The following is a 20,121-nucleotide window of genomic DNA, read 5'->3' as shown; positions in this document are numbered from 1 at the left end:
TGGGAGGGGAAAAACACAGGGAGGAAAGAGGGAGGGAAAGAGAAATGGACTGGAATGATGCCAAGAGAAAAGGAGGGAAACCTCTGCAAATGATCACATCAGACCTCTGATAAGAGTGACCTGTCTCTCTCCCATCACAGCTCTGTGTATGTGTGTATGCGTAAGTGGAAGAGGGGGAGAGAGAGGTGGGTATCAGGAAAAAAGAGAGAGGAAAAAAAGGGGGGCAGAAAGAGGAATGAGAGAAGGACAAGTGCATGGGAGGCCGGCAGCATTTCTGGATTCTCAAGGGAGTGAGAGACCCAAGCCTTAGACATCTGAGTAATACCAGAGGGGTTTAAACACAAAAAAAGCAAAAACAAATAAGATAAAAAATACATATGAAAACAAACTCATTTTGTAACACCTGTTTTCATGACAAGGCTCCTGTCTCCCATTATTACACACTGCTGAAGTCTCCAGCCTCCCTCCTGTGGGCTGAATTTGTTTATTCTGAAATGGACCACTCTTCAGTGATTTTTTAAAAAACCAAGTTGGTGGTTGGATTGAAGATACACCGCAAAACCACAGCCATCCTATGTTAGCAATAGTTCCAAGCTGATATAGCGTAATGGCTGACAAACTGAACTATGAATAAGGAAGTCTCCAGTTTGAGTCTGTGGGTCAATCTCATTGGGTGCCTTAAGCAAGACAGCCAGTCGGTTTTTTTCAGCCTTAGTCCCCCACCCCATTTGCATTATGGGGAACAATATAGTGGCCTACCTTACAGAGTTGTTGTAAGGATTACAACTAAAAGAAGCATGTGAAGCATTTTGAACACATGAAAATGGAAATGGACTGTGTTTAAGTTGATCCCGATTTATGGCGACCCTATGAATACCAGTATTCAGAGGGGGTTTACCATTGCCTTCCGCTGAGGCTGAGAGGCAGTGATTGGCCCAAGGTCACCCAGTGAGCTGCATGGCTGTGTGGGGATTTGAACCTTAACCACTACACCACGCTGGCTCTCGAACACATGAAAGCACTGTACAAATGTTAAGCATTATTATGATTATTATTCAAAAATATATCTCAGTGGTTGCAATGGGTGACATGGCAGTCTGTGGGCACTGCTTGATGTTTTGGTGTTCATGCCCATGCCAGTGTGGTTAGTGTGACAGGCTAGGCTTGGGGAGATCAGCGTTCAAATCCCCACTAAACCATGAAGGTCAATGAGTGACTTTGAGCCAGTCACTAACTTTCAGCCTAACCTACCTCATAGGGTTGTGGTTAGGATTAAATAATGGGGGGAGGGGGAGAGAGAGACCAGGTATGCCACCCTAAGCTCCTTGGAAGAAAGGCTAGCGATAAACATGATACCGAAATACCAAATAAAGTGCTCTAGAGGAGAGTTACGTCCATTCCTCCCCCACCCGCAACTACCGGAAAACCTATGGAAGAAGCTGAACTCTGAAGAACGAAAACTCTAAAATCTCACACTAGCACAACGATAATTTTAAAAAGCAGAACCCAAAGACAAAAAAAAGGAGCAGTGTTTTATTAGGTCCCGAAAACACACGTGGGGAGGGGGGAGGAGCTGGGAATCTGGGACTGAGGAAGAGTCCTGGCTTCCACAAGGGAGTTCATAGCACCTCAAGAATCAAAGCTGAAACGCAATGGGCCATCAGTGGGGAATCAATAGACGCCGGTGATCCATTGCCAGGCATTCCCACTGCTCCGTGCAGGCTCCGGAAGCCACGACTAAGACCGTTGCAAGGAAAGCAGTAAAGCGGCGCGGGGGATTTCGGGAAAATCATTGTACAGCAGAGCCGGCATGGCAAGCAGGGTGATGAGGAGAGATGCTGAAGGCTAGCGAACGGGTGGAAGGGGAGGAAAGGATCGTGCTAAAAACAGGATAGAGGAGAAGGTGGCTGCCAAAGAAGGAGGGGGGAGGAAGAGAATCGAGGGAGGAAGAGAGAAGAAGAACGGGAAGGAGAGGGAAAAGGAGAAGATGGAGAAAAGGAGGACGAGGAGGGATGCTGGTGCCCCCCAAAAGACGGGTAGTAAGGAAGGTCCTGCTTTCCAGCCCTGAGGTTTGGGGCATGGCTCAGCCCCAGAATTGGGTCAGGATGCTCTTGACTGGAGGCCACCCCAAAGGCAGCAAGGTGAGTGTCATCCAGGGCTCCTAGGTTCCTCAGGAGGGGTTTCTTCTGGGCCTAGTGGGTTGAAATAAAAAGCCTGGGAATAGAACTGCTGTGGGGCCTAGTTGGTTCCTGGGAGAAGGCGGTGTGTATTTTATAATCCAGGGCCTCTGAGTTCTAGGGAAGGGGAAATGAGATTAATTCGTGGTCTGTAGCAGAAAGTATACTTTCCCACAAATGGGGGGAGGGGGAAGCATGGGGGGTGTTCATGGATTACTAGCAAAGGGAGCCAAGAGTGTAGCCTAGTGGGAGCAGCTGAGTGCCAGGGTCTTGGCTGCACTGGTGTGAGGGTGCCTTCTTCTGATAGGCTTCAGGCAGGGTCCCAACCTGACTTCTTTTGGGGATGTGTGTTTTTATTTCTTCAGAATTGGCAGCCTGACCCTTCCAGAGGGGTCCAATGAACTTGCATGCAAGACTTGCTGGTGGAACAGGTATGTGGTAATAGAGGGAAGACGGCTGGGGATGGTTCTCCTGCTGGGGGATACCAAGTTTTTGGAGACAGGTAAGGGTGGTGGTCTCTGTACAGCTGGCCACCACTTCCTAAGGACACTGCTACGCAGGATATTATTAAGAGACAAGGCTGTGCCACTGCTGAGGCTGGAGGGGGTTGATCAATGTCAGAAGAGAGATTTGGGGAGGGGGATTGGGAGGAAGTGGCAGGCAAGCGACCCATTGCTCAGTAGGCATTGAATATGTCATTCCTTTTTTTGCTTGGCTTGCTACTGGAGTGAGAGGATGGGGATTGATTTAACTGCCTGCTTCCAAATCCTGGATGGAATATAGGATTTTTCTTATACTCCTCTGCACGCACAAACTCTCAAGCAGGTCACCAGAATGGAAACCTGTATCATGTATTCATCTTGATTCAAAGAAGTCCATGGTATTGCATATCTGGGGTATCTCTGCCCTTTTAGGCCATAGGTTCCAGGGGATGGTCTGAGATCACATGAAGCAGTCATCTTCTAAGTAGGTCTGGAGCTGGTCAGTGCCTGGGAGGGAAACCCCTGGGAACCTTATGCCAACCATCTTTCTCCTCTAAAAATGTGAAGGGCAAGGAAGGAGGGCAGTATAAACTTTTGGTGGGGGCAGGGATGTATTCTATTTTTCCTCCTTTGGCTCCTCTCACTGCCCTCCTCTCAATGCTGTTACCATTTGATTTTGGAAAACACTACCAAAAAAGCAAGTAAGCTTTTATGTGTAAAATCATGGAGCCTTGCATATAAGTCCATAAAAATTACAAGTCCACAAAAATGTTTACTAGCCCACCTGATCATAGATTCCTATGTTAGTAATTTGTGGTACACTGGTAGACTATTAAGGGCAGTGGGGGGAGAGAAAACCCTAACCCTCTTTTTTTGTTTTGCATATATTTCCTTGTCTGGTCACTTGAAAGCATGTAAAGGGCCATACTTGATGTTGTACATCAGATGTGTGTGACTTCTCACTTTTTAAAATGAATAAATGAATGAATGAAAAGCAGCCATGGGAGACTGTGAATTTAATCTGAGGGTGGGTGCTTAACCATTTCCCCACAGACCATTTTTATGATTCAATCAACCTTCTGAAATTGCTTTTCCATCCATAGAAGAAAACATGGAAAGCATGAGTGGGAAAGGACTGAGTATTGTTTCCCATGCCTTGTGTTCAGTTAAGTTTATAGCCTCATGTTGCTGATTTTTTAAAAAGAAAAATATATAATTATGGCAAACTGATCTGCCTGTCATGTAACATTTAGTCTGGCTTTTTGTCTGCTCCAGGCAAATGAGTATTTATAAGCCTGCATTAGGCAAAGCCCACTTAACTGAGTGAGACATTTCCATAGGATGGTAGTGGCATACTGTACTAAAGAGCTTTTGAAATATTTGGCTGTCATACACTTGTACATCTTTATGGCCTCACACCTTTTCCCTAAAGCATTCACAATTTCAAAATCTACATGATAATTAGTACAGTCTTCAGTATGAAAATCAGAGCACACCAGCCAGGCTAATCTTTATGGATAGTTGTCACATACAGGAGGGAAGGTGTTTGTAGGGTGGCGGAGTCTAGTGGATCAAGGGCAGAAACAGCAGCATAACTAGGATGAGTCAGTGGGATACATAACTCAGGTGCCATCTCGAGGGATGTGAAATTATAATCAGAGGTCATGCAATAGAGAGAGAGTGATTAGAATCATAGAACAGTAGAGTTGGAAGGGGCTTATAAAGCCATCAAGTCCAACCCTCTGCTCAATGCTAATTAAAAGATTAAAAGAATGCTAATTTACAGACTGTTTTCTTATTGGACATCTTGTTTTAGATAATAGATAAAAAGCCAGATATTTGCTTCCTGGAAGTTTTAGTGGCAGCAAAAGACCTGACACCACTAGAGCTTGATAATAGTTCTTCATCTTCTCATGCTCAATTTAGTTGTTGAACATTGAAGGTGGGGAAAAGAAAGAATTTGTGACATGTGACTCGACTGTGTATTGGACAGCAGCATCCAGCAAGGGCATGGATGGGGATCCAGGGATGGGGAACCTCAGGGTTGGGGGCTCAATGTGGCCCTGCAGGCCTCTCTGTTTGGCCCTTAGGATTCTCCCTAGGCCACACCCCTCACCAGCCCTGTTCTGCATCCTACTTAAGTGTTTTTGCCTGGTTCGAATGTGTCATTGAACTGTGATAACACTTCTAGTTTGTTTGGATGGTGAATGGAGAGATTATGTACATGGGGTGGTGGTGGAGAAACCTCTGACTGTGTGGCTGGGACGTAACTTACAGTTCAGAGATAGGAGTCACATTTATTGCTGCACCCACTTCTGCCTCTGGCCCCGCGCACCAATGGCATGTATCCCTCGAAAGGTTGCTTATGTGGGAATGTGGCCCTCAGGCTGAAAAAGCTTTCCCATCCCTGGTTTAGCATATTCCAGGGGGCTCCGCTCCTTCCCTTCCTCTCTCTTCCTTCCCTGAACCATTAGCTGGATGTGATGCTATACTATGTCATGGCGTAGGGATTGCCATCCTTTTTGGACCAGTGACACATTTTGAATCTTGAGTGAGTGCTGTGGGTGCCAGTCACACAAGGGTTGCCATAGGCATGTAGCACAACACAATATGGCTGCCATGGGGGCATAGCATAACAAAATTTGAGGGTGTATAGTCATTGCTTCTTCTGTCCCCCCCCCCCAGACATGCTCATGTTTACATGAGAAGTCAGTAATGTCCTGTTGGTCCTAACTGTGGAGATTCAGCTGTTAAAGAAACAAGAACCCAGCTTTTCCCCAATGCCAAACCTAAACCAAACCCTAGGCAGCCATCCTGTACCCACTTACCTGGGAGTAAGTCCCACTAAACATAAAGACAGTTACTTCTGAGTAGACATGTATACCATTGTACTGTAAGTTAACTATACAGTGAATTCTTAATGAGTGCCTGGATATCAGCTCCTGCATAGCAGGAAACATGCTGGAGCATCTTTGCAAAATTTTCACATTTTCATTTGCCATTTGGGGAGGGGATTCTTTAACATCCACCTGCACTTTTTGTGTAATAGTATTTGCAGAAAATAACTTCTAGGGACTACCTGGTCTCAGATGAACCCACCTCAGGCAAGATGCATCCTGGTTGCTAGGAAAAAAGGAAGGGCAAACTGCAGAGATTCCAAGGACTACAGAAACTAAGACAGAAGCAGGTAAAGTGTACAGAAGGAGAAGAGAAAAACGGCAGTTCTTTAAGACTTCATTTATTGGCTAAAAACCTGAAAGTGAGGATTTGAGCAACTGACTATTAGGTCATTTAACAGAAGTTTCGGGGGTGGCGGCTGACATATCTCTTGAACCAGACGACCTACGAACTTAATTTTTTTAAATGAAAGCGAAGAGTCTGGAGATTAGGATGACTCACCCGGAGACCTGGAGAGTACCCCCCAAAAACCAGAATCTCTGGGTGAAAACTGGAGACCTGGCAACCCTATAGGGGAGAGTCCCTGGCCATGGAGACATAAATGGTATGGGGAATGCCAAAGCTTATTTTAGTTTATCAATTATGTTAATACACTGCTTAATACTGTCATTTCTAAGTGGTGTTCAGGAGGGATACAAAAGGGATGCAGCAGCCAGTGAGCTAAAATTAATCATAAAATCAGAAAAACTGAACTTAAAATGCCGGCTGAAATAATAAAAGTCTTCATCAAGGGATGGATGTTCAACAGGAAGGGGCCTGTCTGATCTCAGCTGGGGGAGAATTTCACAGAGTTGAATCCACAATATCGAGTGCAGGGCTCCTCATGGATATGAGCTATGTGAGCCATGGGGGACCACTAACTGACTCCCTTGAAGAGCTCAGTGATCTTCAGGAAGGCATATAAAGCATCAGGTGGCCATTAAGATATCCTGGACCCAAGATGTTAAGATCTTTGTAAATTAATACAAAAACCTTGAACTTGGCCCAATAGCATATGAATAACCACTGCAAGCTTTTAAGCACTGGAGTTATGTGTTGGTGATAGTTTGTCCCCACCAACAGTTTAGCCACAGCATTTTGCACAGCTGGAGCTTCTGGACCAGACCCAAGAGTAGCCCCACATAGAGCACATTGCAGTGATGGAGTTTTGAGGTTACCAATGCATGAATTACTGTGGCCAAACTATCACTGCCTAAGAACAGTCATGGTTAATATACCAGCCATAACTGGTAAAAGGCACTCCTAGCCACTGAGGCTATCTGAGCCTCCAGCAACAAAGATGGATCCAGAAGCACCCTCAGACTACAAACCTGTTTCTTCAGAAGGAGTGCAAGAACAACCCTGTCCAGAACACACAACCTGCAAATTTCTTGGACGTGGAAACTACCCACCCACAGTGCTTTCCCAGGGTTCAAACTCAATTTATGGATCTTCACCCAGCCCACCACCATGCCCCAGGAACAGTCCAGATCTCGCACAGCCTTTCCTGGCTCAGATGTTATCGAGAAATAGAGTTGTGCATCATTAGTGTACTGATGGCACTTTGCCCCAAAGCTTATAATGACTATTCCCAATGGCTTCATATAGAAGTTAAACAGCATTGAAGACCAGATTGTGCGCTGCGACACACCATAGGACAAGGACCATGTGGGTGAAACGCAGTCTCCCAATGCTATTCTCTGGGCACAACACCTTGCAGGTAGGAGGGGAACCACTGTAAAACAGTGCCCCCAATACTCATCCCACAGGGCTGGTCTTTTGGGGTGCAGGGCATCTAAACCTCAGGTCCTCTGTGTCAAGCTCTCATGGGAATAATATATTGGAAACTAATTACTCACTTCAGCCTTATTGCATTGAGTGGGTGTACAAACCAACGCATCTGTCCTGCCAAGGGAAACAGGTCCAACTGGTTTGAGGTGGGAGGAAATTTGAGGAAAAAAAGTAGTCTGAGATCACATTATCTAGAGGAGGCTGTGGGGAGCAGTTTCCATTTGTGCCGAGAAGATCCAGCTCTGTACAAAGGTAGAATATGCAGAAAATGGAATGGGGGAATGGTTGACTGCAGTGATGGAGAAAGTGCAGCCTTAGAGGACACTTGTGAAATGACTTGGAAGTTCTTCCACAGTTTGTTTTTCTGGTAGAAGGAATGAAGAGGGATGTAGAGTGTGAGGATCAGAGCAATGGGGCTGCAATTCCAGATCTAGTGGAGGACCTATGGAGAGAGGTGGGATTGGGATGGGGACATGGATTATGTAAAGCAAAAGTTGCTGGACTCCCATCACCCCTGACCAGGTTGGCTGTGGCTGATGGGAGTTGGAGTCCAGCAACTTCTGGTGGGCCACAGGTTAGTTGCCTCTGCTATAAAAAGAGGTGTCTGGGGAAAATTGAGATTTTCTGGGTTCTGTGAAAAGTTGTGGTATGTTGGATGGGTATGGGAAGAAGTGGCTTTTTACCAAGATTGTTGACTTCTCCTGGTGGGGCATGGAGTCTAGGAAAGAGCTGATTGCCAGGATTTCTGGGTCCCACAGATTGGAACCTTTGCCTCCAGCTTGTCTCTTCCTTGCCATTGCCTTCGTTTCCATCCTGGCTTTTTAATACTTCCTTGTGGAAAACATCCTTGTATCCACTGTTCATTCATTTCATCTTCTGGCTAGGAAGATGTAATTTGCAAGTGGGTGGCTGAGTGGAAATTCCTTGGTAGCGTACTTCCGGATTTAAATGAAATGAATGGTGGTGGTGGGGCTTTTGACATTGTTTACTTCATTCCAGAGATCCTCCGTGGCACAGAGTGGTAAGCGGCGGTAACGCAGCCGAAGCTCTGCTCATGGCTGGAGTTCGATTCCAACGGAAGGAGGAAGTCTAATCTCCGGTAAAAGGGGTCGAGGTCCACTCAGCCTTCCATCCATCCATGGTCGGTAAAATGAGTACCCGGCATATGCTGGGGGGTAAAGAAAGGCCGGGGACGGAACTGGCAATCCCACCCCATATATATGGTCTGCCTAGTAAACGTCGCAAGACATCACCCTAAGAGTCGGAAACGACTCGCACTAGAAGTGCGGGGACACCTTTACCTTTACCTTTACTTCATTCCAGAGTGTTCATCTCACTGGGTGGGTCTCAGATAAAGTCCTAACACCACCTGGCAGCTTGACTCCTTCACAGCAATGGAGAGGGCGGGGGGAGAAAGAGAACTTGGGGAGAAATCTGCTCCCAGCCTTGCTCTAGCCATTAAGCATAATTTCTTTCCCAGAGAAATTACGCCCAAACAACATTACATTAATTTCACTGTTTACACTTGAGTGTGAGGTTTTTCTTTCACAAATGGTCAGCGTGGATCAGGATCATGTGTATGTGTGTGGGGGGCTTTAAGCCTTTTCCCCCTACTGTGATCCCAGATCTGAAGAGGAGCCCCATGCCACCTTTTGCATGGGGAAACACACTCCTACTGGGAGCATTTTCCCTGTACCAATAGCAGACTTGGGCCCCCCAGTCTGGATTTGTGATGGCAGTGGGGAGTGGGAAGCTAAAGCCCTCTGTGTCCCCCATATCAAGGTGTCAATCCATAGTAGAGGGTAATTGTGAAAGAAAAATGTTGCACTTAAAGGCAAACATGATTAGCAATAGCATGTAGTTTGGCCCTTAGGTTTCTAATCTACTTAGTGGTTTTCTTTCATTGGAGGTTTGATTTTAGGGGGGCATATAAGAGATGAGGATAAGGGAGAGACAAAGGTGTGCCAGTGTTTTCTAGAGCATCTTGCTGCTGATCAGAGGGTTACTCCTAGAGACAGAATAACATTCACACACACACACTTTTTGAACCCTGTGCACTTCTGCAAAGATTCCTGCATTACTGCTTGGAGCTCACAGGAGGGAAGAGCTTGGAAAGATCACTGCAGGGCTCTTTTTATTCTGGGCTCAGACACTGAACATGACAGTAGGAATCTAATATTTTGTTTCTAGCCCTCACGGCTACTTAAATTTTTAAAGAAAAAAAATGACTGAAGCCATGGATAAGATTTCTGGGGAGGAGCTGTTGCTGTGTTTCCCATCCTTGCCTGAAGCCCTCATTTTCCTTTTGTTCCCCCTACCATTCTCACAGAACATATTCACAAAAACGTGAAAGTCTACAAGGACAATGGGTGGTACAGGGCTGCAATAAGCAAATTAGCCTCAAGTTGTTGCAAGTTTGTCATAAGTAAATCTGTTTGTAGAATTTGGGCTGTTTTGTTGGTGTCAAGTGTGACACATACAGTAATAAGACAGCTACTCCCTGATTGCATTGGCAATTATAAGATTATGCTTCAGTACTGAGTTTCAAATTATTATTGCTGTTGTTGTTGTTGTTAACAACAACAACAACAACATTTGTATACCGCCCTATAGCCGAAGCTCTCTGGGCGTTTTACAACAATTAAAAACATTAAAAACAAATATACAAATTTAAAAACATTTTAAAAATACAATTTAAAAACACATGGTAAAATGCCTGGGAGAAGAGGAAAGTTTTGACCTGGTGCTGAAAAGATAACAGTGTTGGTGCCAGGCGCACCTCGTCACAAAGATCATTCCATAATTTGGGGGCTACCACTGAGAAAGCCCCCTCCTTTGTTGCCATCCTCCGAGCTTCCCTCGGAGTAGGCACCTGGAGGAGGGCCTTTGATGTTGAGCGTAGTGTACGGGTGGGTTCGTGTCAGGAGAGGCGTTCCATCAGGTAATGTGGTCCCAAGCCATGTAAGGCTTTATAGGTTAAAATCAGCACTTTGAATCAAGCTCGGAAACATACAGGCAGCCAATGCGGGCATTATGTAGCCTTTGTGGTGAGATACATAGGTTCAAGGGCCATCAAACTGGATTAAGTGAGTGTGGCAAACAGCATTCCTGCGGCCCTTTAAAACACTCTCTTCTTCCAGGTGATGAGATAGCCTGGGCCTTGAGGCAGAACAGCAAGAGCTAGTAAAATCTTTCTGTTGTGGCTTGACGTTGCACCTACATATCTCTGCTCCTTCCCTTCTCACCACTGCAGGAGGCCTGGGACATTGGAGAGCACAGAGTGTGTGTTGCTGTGTACAGTAGGGCCTCACTCACACAGCGGGTTACGTTCCAGACCCCTACTGTAAAGCGGAAACCATTGAATAGAATGGTGCGCAATGCCCCAAAACCGCCGTAAAAGCGGAACAAGAGCTGTATGAGTGGGGCTTTAGTCTAATTGCGTCTAATTGAGACCGCTGTATTAGCGAAGCACTGTAAAGTGGGGCCCTACTGTACAGTTCTGGTCACCTTGCCTCAAAAAGGATATTGTAGAGTTGAAAAGGGTTCAGCAGAGGGAAACCAAAATGATCAAGGGGATGGAGCAACTCCTCTGTGAGGAAAGGTTACAATATTTGGGGCTTTTTAGTTTAGAGAAAAGGCGAGTAAGAGGCAACATGATAGAAGTGTATAAAATTATGCATGGCATGGAGAAAGTGGATAGAGAAAATTTTTCCTCCCTCTGTCATAGCACCAGAACCTGTGGACATCCAATGAAGCTGAATATTGAAGGATTCAGGAAAGTGCTCCTTCACATAGCACATAGTTAAACTATGGAATTTGCTCCCAGAGGAGGCAGTGATGGCCACCGACTTGAATGACTTTAAAAGAGGGTTAGACAAATTAATGGAGGATAAGGTTGTCAGTGGCTATTAGTCACGATGGCTGCACTGTGCCTCTGCAGCAGAGGCAGTAGGTTTCTGAATACCAGTTGCTGGAAACTGCAGCAGGGGAGAGTACTCTTGCACCCACATCCTGCTTATGGGCTTCCCCGGGGCATCTGGTTGGCAACTGTGAGAACAGGATGCTGGACTAGATGGGCCATTGGCCCGATCCAACAGGCTTTTCTTATGTTCTTATGTACTTACCTCACTGTAAGTATGTGGCATGACTGCCTCCTATTTCCACTGGTGTAACACACAAAGTGGTCTGAGTAATTTTCTCTAGTGTGCCATCTAAACTGGGAACAGCCACTTCCTAGACTTGTGGCCAGAACATTCTGACCTGCTCATGGATAGAGATGCAGGTGCTGTATGATAAAGTTGGCATGGCCTATTTGGAACAGCTTCACAGATATGGAGCGCAGGCAGTAGGAGGCTTTCAACAGGGTACTGAGGAATGCACGTGCTTCCTGAAAAATACTCTGCAGGGAAATACTATCTTTCGGTAAGCCGTTCCAAGCTTTTGGCATTGTAGTGTATATTGCTTCAGCTTTCCACAGGTGGTGTGGACATACTGAGGTTGGCCCTGGAGGGGGAAAGGAATGGCACAGTTGTGTGTTAGATGGAAATGAGATGCTAAAATTAGGAGAATGAATGGGGTGACTGTAACGCAATCTGGATTCCACAGCCACTCTGATGCTTTGTTTCCCTGATCTACTACTGTTAGGAAAAGGTTTGGCAACCCCTGTGGTTTTTCTTTGGCTGGTCACTTCTACTGTAAGGTTTGCTTGCTTTTGCAACAATTTGAACCCAAGAAAAAGGCCCTCTTGGGATTCAGAAAGAAGCACCTACCCACCTGGAGAAATAGAAACAGGCCTGCTTCTTTGCTCATTCCAAAATGCTAAGCAAAATTTGAAATCTGTTAGTGTGGAAGCAATTTTGTTTATGTGGTTTTTCTGCCCTTGCCAAATTGCACTCAGCATATTTCACTTCAATGCAATAAAATCCATTTAAAGGTAACTGCTAAGATTAAGCATTTACCATCATCCCCACCCATCCTCACAAGCTAGCCAGTTCAGCAAGGTAATTGGCCAATGATGCCTGGGATTGATCAGCACTAGCTGTCTGTGGACAGCACCTCCTACAAAATATGCAACAGTGGCCTTCTGTAACAGGCTAAACAACTCTTTTGGACAAAACTCCAAGCAAGTCCTGACTGGAGAGAGAGCCTAGAAACTCAGGGCGTAACTACATGTTATGCTAGTTGTGTGACTGCAGCCACATCAGCTGTGCATGCATCGGAGCAATTTCAATCTGGATTGCAGCATACTGTGAAGGGAAGATTAACCCTTCTATTCCCAGCCACAATCCCAATGGGATTGGTCCCACACCCTCTGCTACCATTAACAATAGGGGGCTGAAATCTTTCATTGGCACCTTTGAGAGATTTTTCAAATTGCTAATTGGGGGAGGGGGTTCACAGCTGGGGAGGGAAGAGTTAAACCTTCCATCTATGTGCACTGCAATTTCAAAGGAAATCACCTTCCACACCTAGAAATATTTTTTTTAAAAAAGAAATTCCCTGACCTTGTTGAAAGACGCACAATTAACAGAACATGTACTTTGCCCCACCCCGGGGAAAGTGCAAGGATTTCAGTTGGATTTATATAGATATTTTGCTTGCAACGGTAACAATGTACCTTACATGGGTCTAAATAATTATGGTTGTAATACTTAAATGCAATACAAATGTGCGCATGTGTGAAGATAAATTGTACTGTTCAGAGTTATCAGATTTCCCATTCCCAAACTGCATCAACTCCAAAATCTGTTCACTGGCAACTATCTCTAATTCACACAGTTTCTTAAGCTGCAATCTAATACACACTTACCTGGGAGTAAGTCCCATTGGACCCAATGGAGCTTACTTCTGAGTAGATATGTAGTGGATATTGCTGCCTTAGTTATCTGTACAATGTGCCGTATTCTTTTTGGCCATTCCTTCCGGCAATTTGTGTCCTGGATCTGGCAACCATAACAATACTGTTCCTTAGGGCATGCATGCCTTTTAAGTACCACAATGTTCTTACTGCTAGATTGCAGCAACTTTATTGAGACTCACTCTGCATAACCAGATCTGTCTATGTGGTGAAATGTTTGTTCGTTTGTTTATTGCATTTGCAAACCACCCCATAGCTGAAGCGCTCTGGGTGGTTTACAACAATTAAAAACATTGGAAATACAGTTTTTCTTTGCTGAAATTACCTCTGTATTTGGCAGGGGGGAACGCCACTTGTGGGAGAAGCTCAGTGTTGCATATATACAGGTAGCATGTTAACAAACTTGATTCTGCATATGAAATGGTTCCTGTATGAGCAAAGCTTTGGCAGACCTTTCTTTTAAGTTCTCTTAGTCTATGCCATGTGGATTAATGCAAAAGTTACTTTTCAAAGGTATTCTGACTTTCAAAGAAGGAGCAAAAAATATAAAAGAAGAAGCCACCTTGGGATATTGCTTGGTTTTTGTCAAATTCTGTTTTGGGAATAGCGTTCTTTGATTCTGGGATGCAGTTGTTGAATTTGGTGGGCTCTGAACGAAATAGATAATCACAGAGCTTGAGCATGTAATTCCCAGGAAAGATGTGTCACAGGGCACTGTCACATAAATAGGTGTTTGTGGTTGATCCCTGTTCTGAATCAGAATGCTGATCATCCACAAAATCCAAATGTTAATGGCTGAAAGTCCCTGTTAGAGTAGCAGGTTTTAGATCTATCAGCAGGCCAAAACAATAGTGGTAGCTTCAAATCCTCTAGCCATGAGGTGCTTCCTCTTTGGGTGTTACTGCTGCTGATTTAGATTGCAACCCTATCTGTATCCACTTAGAACTAAATCTCATTGCATTGAATAGGGCTTACCCCCAGGTAAATTGTTTTAGGATTTCAGCCTTAGAATGACATCTGAAAGTGAGTATGTGGGAGTGATTCTGAGCTGCATTCCTTCTTCTAAATATCCAAATAATCTGTGGTCTAGTCTGTTGCCTTCCTTAGAACCAGCTACCATTCTTGTCTCAGAAAATGCTGGATTCTTTTCTTTCCTGCATTCTTGCTCCAGCTCAAGAGCCATGTGCTCACATCCTCCTCCTCCTAACTCACTAGACTGCCTTTTCTGATAATCTAGGAATCCTTTGCTGATAATCAGCAGCATCCTATACCTTCTGTATATAACCCACTGGATCCACCCAAAGTATTCTGGAGTTTGGTCGCTTTTTCCACCCTCACTCTGAGGAAGCCCAGGACTCTTGCCTCCCCAAATTAATTCTTGCATTACAAATCTCATCTCACACATATTAACCTTGCCACCATCTCAGAGGATTCAAGGATTAATTCAGATCATGACAAGGTATTACAGCATTGCCAGAATCTATGGGTTGGATCCAGACTAACAGCAGAATCCTATACATGTCTACTTAGATTTCAATTCCCATTGTATCCAATGAGGTTTACTTCCAGGTAAGCAAATACAGGATTGCAACCTTAGTTGCACTTAGGTCTCATAAAAATCATTGGGACAGTTAGGAATGACTTACAGTGCAATCTTAACCATGGCTACTCAGAAGTAAGTCCTGTTGAATCAATGGGGCTTACTGCCAGGTAAGTAGGGTTAGGATTGCAGACTTAGTTCCCACTGAAATCAGTAGGACTTTAATGCAACTAAGGTTGCAATCCAACCCTATGAAAGATACAAATCCCTGGCCTAATTTTTCTTGCATGGAATGGGAAAAGTGGCCAATTTACCAGAACCAAAAGTTGTCTGGACCTCTATCTCCTCCAGCACCCTAGACTCCAGTGCTGGCTCAGTGTTTGCACCAGCCTTCACCCTAGCAGCAAATATTAACTATTTTTAAATATGCTGGAGCTGCAGGCTGTGCCTAAGGCAACAATATTTACTTACACTGGAAGGGGGGTGGAATCAGTTTCTTCCTTTATATTCAAGCCCAGCTGCATCCGGTCCTTGGCAGGCAGCATGCAACAGAAGTTTACCAATTAACACCCCACTCTTAAGCATCCTTAGTTTTCATACCAAATGCTGAGCTGCAGCTGCTTCTGAGGTGGGGAGTATTGATTTTATACAAGGTCACATCTTTGTGTTTGGGAATAAAGTTGAAAAAGGATTGTTATATAGCACTTGTTGCTCTTTATAGTGACCTTGTGAAGTGGATTATATTGCTGTTCCCTTGTATAGATGAGAAACAGAGGGTGAGAAAACATAGTTTACCCATGGCCATCCTGGGTATCTCTGGCTGAGCAGAGAGTTGAACCAGTTTCAGCAGGGTAGATCTATTACAGTGGGGTAGTAGATCCTGCAGGGAATGCACTGGCAAAGCAGCACCCAGCAGGATTGAACTCTCCACTCACCAGCTGATGAGCCTAGGGTCCAGTCCTGCTCTCTGTAGGGGCCTGCTTTGCCAGTACATTCCCTGTGGGGCAAAGCAGCACCCAGCAGGATTGAACTCCCTCCCCGCCCATCAGCTGAAGTTAACCAGTGACATCAACTGATTATCAAATGAGTATGGTTTGGGAAAATTGCCTCACTGGCCATATTGGACCCCCCAATGGACCGGCGGTTTCCCACCCCTGCACTACACCATGCCAGAGTCCCAGGGCCTGCTTGTTCAAGGGTACCCAGACACATGTCTGGAAACACCCCATCCATTCTTCCCACACCATCGCTACCCATGTCACCCTGAGCAAGTTCTTAAAGGAAGGGAGAGATGACAGCAGTAGGTCTTGCCTGCCAGACTAGGCTTAGGCTGAGAAGGCAGAACATGTTGAAGCCTTTCTCCTTGGGCAGTGAGGGCCATGTTGTGGTCCTTGTCCAGGTGTGTGTGGGGAGAGCTGCAGTGTGCCAAGCCCTACCTTTCCATTCATTTACAAAACCTGGTCCCAAGTGCTCAGATATGCTTCTTCTAGCTTGTGATTAAGTAGCTGAAACACCTTGAGAATAACATTTTGTGCAAGGCCTGTGTTGGGAAGGAATCTAGGTCAGAGTGTGTCACCTTTTGCACAGTTGGGATCTGGGTTCACACCCATGACTGGTGATGCCTGTTATCCATGGTTCTTATCTTGCAAAACCAGCTTGATCAGCCTTTCCTAAAGACCAGCTGAGCTTAGAAGCCGGTCTTGGTCTGGCAACCACAATGTCCCTCGTTATCATTGCCCCATATTTCACTATTATTTTGTATTTTGGATGTTGTTTGGTTCTTTTTTGTTTGTTTGTCTTGTTTCTTGATTTATTGTATTTATACACTGTGCTTGTTTTTATCTTTTTGTACACCGCCCAGAGAGCCTTCGGGCTTAGGGCGGTATATAAATTAAATTAAATTAAATAAATAAATAAATAAATAAATAGCTCCCATGCAAAGAGCCCTGGGGGAAGTTCATAGTTCCCTTGAATGACACTCTGCAGCCAGAGAGCAGCACGGAGCAAACTGGTGGGAGGTAGGAGAGAGACGGAATGCTGCCTCCGTCTCATCTTTTCAAAACAACACACACACACACTGTTGAATATTATTGAACATTTTCCAGATATCCCAGCAGGGTAAAAATCAGTATATAAATAAAGTACAGCACAAAGAAAGGTCTGCTAAATGCACGAGCTGTTTCGCCTTTCTGTTGTTTGTATGCTGTAATGATTTCCCATATCTCCAACCTGCTGTTGGTTGCACCTACCTTTAACACTTCTCTCCGGTCTGTCCACACAGCTATGAGTTAAAACCTAGCATGGATCCCAAGAATCAAATATGTCTCCCACATTAGGAATGCTTGGTATCTTCTTGAGGAGAATGGATGTCTATCTTTCTAGCTGGGAACCCCTGGAGTCAAACATCGGGGCTGATTTCTTCTTGAGGGGAAATGATCCGCATGCATCTCATGCCATGCTACTCCCTAGATCAAGGGTGGAGAACATAGGAAGCTGCCTTATACTGTCAGGCCATCTAGCTCAGTATCTTCTACACCAACTGGCAGCAGCTCTGGGGTTTCAGGCAGGCGTTTCTCCCAGCCCTATCCAGGGATTGAACCTGGGACCTTCTGCTTGCAAAGTAGATGCTCTGCCACTGAGCTACAGCCCGTTCCCTGTGGCCCTCCAGATTCTTATACTCCAACTCCCATCAGCCCCACCCAGCATGGCCAGAGGTCAGGAATGATGGGAGGTGTTGTCCAACAACATCTGGAGGGCCACAGGTTCCTCAGCCCTCCCCTAGGGGCAGTGTGTATGCCCCCTATGCACCTTTTCATTTTCCAGATTGTGGTAGCTTAAGCTTGTGTCACTTAATCCTTCAGGGACTCTTTACCCACACCTTCCAGACATAATATTGTGACCTCACATTGGTGTTGCCAATGAAGTCAGCACAATCTACTCTTTTGTACTGTGTAAACAGGCAGAGCTCTCTGGGACAGGGGATGCTCTCCCACTCTGCTTGCAGCTGGGGAAGGGAGCCAGGTGGAGACCCCCTCCTCTCCAATGTAGCCCTGGAGCATACCTGAGAATGGTACAGATACTACTAGTAGGAAGGATTTGAAAGCCAGGAGAAACTGGGTTCTTTATAGAGGGTAGCGAGGGCCAGTGGTTGGAGTTGTGGCTGGTAGCCAGGATTTTTAGATTCTCTGGTCAGAGGATGGTATCTCCTTATTGACAAGGGAGAGTATTCCTGGGACTGCACATATGGAGTGGGTTAAAATGGCTCAAACGTCTCATATTTTTGTGTTACTATGCCAGGTGCTCTTACCCTCCTCTTTGCCAGATTTTGCCTGTCATTCCTTTTAATTGCCTGGCAACAGAAGACGTAAGAACATAAACACCTTTAATGATCTTGCACCGCCATTACAAGGGTTTTGTGTGCCATACTAAATACAACCTTTCTTGGCCTCAGGGCCACATTCTTTTGTGGGCAACATTCCAGGGGCCACATGCCAGTGATGAGTGGGGCCAGAGGAAAAAGGGGGAAATAAATGGATGCGACACTTACCTTTGTATGGTAGGCTATATTTCAGGTATGCAAAAGTCAGAGGTTTCTAAACACATGGATGCACCATCCAGGCCAACAAGAGGCATTATCATAGTTCAAGGACATATTCTTGACAGGTAAAAGCACTTGAGGAGGATGTAGAGCAAAGCCAGCAAGGGGTGTGGCCAGGGTAGAGTCTCAAGGGCCAGATAGAGTAACCAGGAGGGCCACATTTGGCTCCTGGGCCTGAGGGTACTAGAAAGGAAGGGATGCACTTTTCATCTTCCTCAGTGTTTGTTCTTAGGAGCGCCAATCCATCCTCCATCCATACTGTACACACTCTACTTTGTGTGGATTGTCCATTCCAGGGATCCAGCAACTTTTTTGCTTCTCCAGGGATTCCTCTTCTTATCTGTTTTTTTTTTAATCACTTGCACATCCTCTGAAAGGAAATCTCATAAAAGGTGGCAATTTTTTATTATTGTTTTGAGTGTATATGGTACTTTATGGAGTCAAAACTGAGGCCCTCCTGATGTTGCTGGACTACAACTCCCCTTAATCCCTGACCACTGGTCATGCTTTCTGGGGCTGATGGGAGTTGGGAGTCCAGCAACATCGGGCAGACCCACAAGCCTTTGCCCTCAGTCTAAAATTGACAATGGTGGTTGGGGAGGATTGTAGAGGGGTAGGGGAAGAAAAGGGAGCAAGGAACCAATGTGAGCAAATTCCAACTGTGACCAAGTGTAACTGAAAGGAGCATTAAGGGCCACCTAGAAAAGGTGGATTTTGGGGAGGGATTGAAGGAAATGAGGAGAAGAGAGCACCATGTACAAGTTCAGGAATTGAGTTCCACATGTAAGGAGCAGCAAGGGATGTTGGGGCGAAGTCACGTTAAAGAGCAAGTAATCCTTTAGTGGCTGCAGTGGCTGAGGATGATAGATCTGGAGGAGGAGGTCATGGGGCAGTGATATAGTAGGAAACCAGGGTTGACAGAGAGGGCTAGGATACAGAAGGGTATTGGAAGCTGGTGAAGGGATTTGAGGAGGGGCGTTTTTTGAGCTGTGTGACAAGAGAGGCCAATGATTTGTATAGAGGTGAGAGGACTGAGATTTGACAGGGGGAAATCCAAACAGAAGAAGGTTGCACTAGTCAAGGCAGGGTACAAACCACAGTTTAGCCAAAGGGTCAGAGAGGAAGGGGCAAATTCTTGTGATATCTTAGAAGGGACATTTCTTGGCAATAGATTTGATTCCTCCCTCTCCTTTGCTCCTCACATTCAAAGAGAAAACCAAGACTGAATGCCTTGTTGACAAGGTGGATGGTGATGTTGACATCAAATATGGAGAGAGGAGTCTTGGGAGAAAGTTCATTCTCAAATCTGTTGAATTTTCAGGTGACAGTGAGACATCCAGGGGGTTATTTCAGATGGGCAGGTGGAGTTATAGGACTGGACGGGGCAGGGTGATGTCTGGTACGTGTCACATATAGTACTGAAAACTATGGGACATGATGTGGTTACCTGAGAAGAGAGTGTAAATAGACTAGTGAAGTATTAAAAATAATACCATGAGGAGGCTCAACAAAGTGGGAAAAGGCTAAGGAGGAGCTGCTCCCATGAAAATGGTGAATGAGTAGTCTGACAGATAGGAGGAGAGCCAGCTGAGGACAAAAACCAAAGGTGCGAAAGGGGAACCTGTGGGCCTTCAGATTCTTTTGAACTCCCAAGTTCCATCAACCCCAGCACCATGGTCAATGGTCAGGGATGATGGGAGTTGTAGTCCAACAGCATCTAGAGGGTCACAGTTCCCACA

At 45.4% G+C, this 20,121-nt stretch overlaps 1 protein-coding gene across 6 annotated transcripts in view; it reads left to right on the top strand.

Moving 5' to 3' along the window:
• Positions 1-1,619: 1,619 nt before the first annotated feature.
• Positions 1,620-20,121, top strand: part of CPT1C (carnitine palmitoyltransferase 1C) — a 57,030-nt gene continuing 38,528 nt past the window's right edge. For 2 of the 6 annotated variants that reach the window (XM_061589484.1, XM_061589478.1), the window contains exons 1-2: positions 7,561-7,639; positions 8,387-8,486. The gene's annotated coding sequence lies outside the window, so the exon portion shown is untranslated. Of the gene's footprint in view, positions 2,142-2,542; positions 2,609-7,560; positions 7,640-8,386; positions 8,529-8,573; positions 8,728-20,121 lie in introns of those variants that run through there. The other 4 variants (XM_061589480.1, XM_061589479.1, XM_061589482.1 and 1 more) reach the window with 4 other exon arrangements.

The sequence above is a fragment of the Rhineura floridana genome, chromosome 11 (genome assembly GCF_030035675.1).
Source record: "Rhineura floridana isolate rRhiFlo1 chromosome 11, rRhiFlo1.hap2, whole genome shotgun sequence".
Classification (NCBI taxonomy): domain Eukaryota; kingdom Metazoa; phylum Chordata; class Lepidosauria; order Squamata; family Rhineuridae; genus Rhineura; species Rhineura floridana.
Note: the sequence above shows the minus strand (reverse complement) of the source record. Positions and strands in the feature narration are given on the sequence as shown.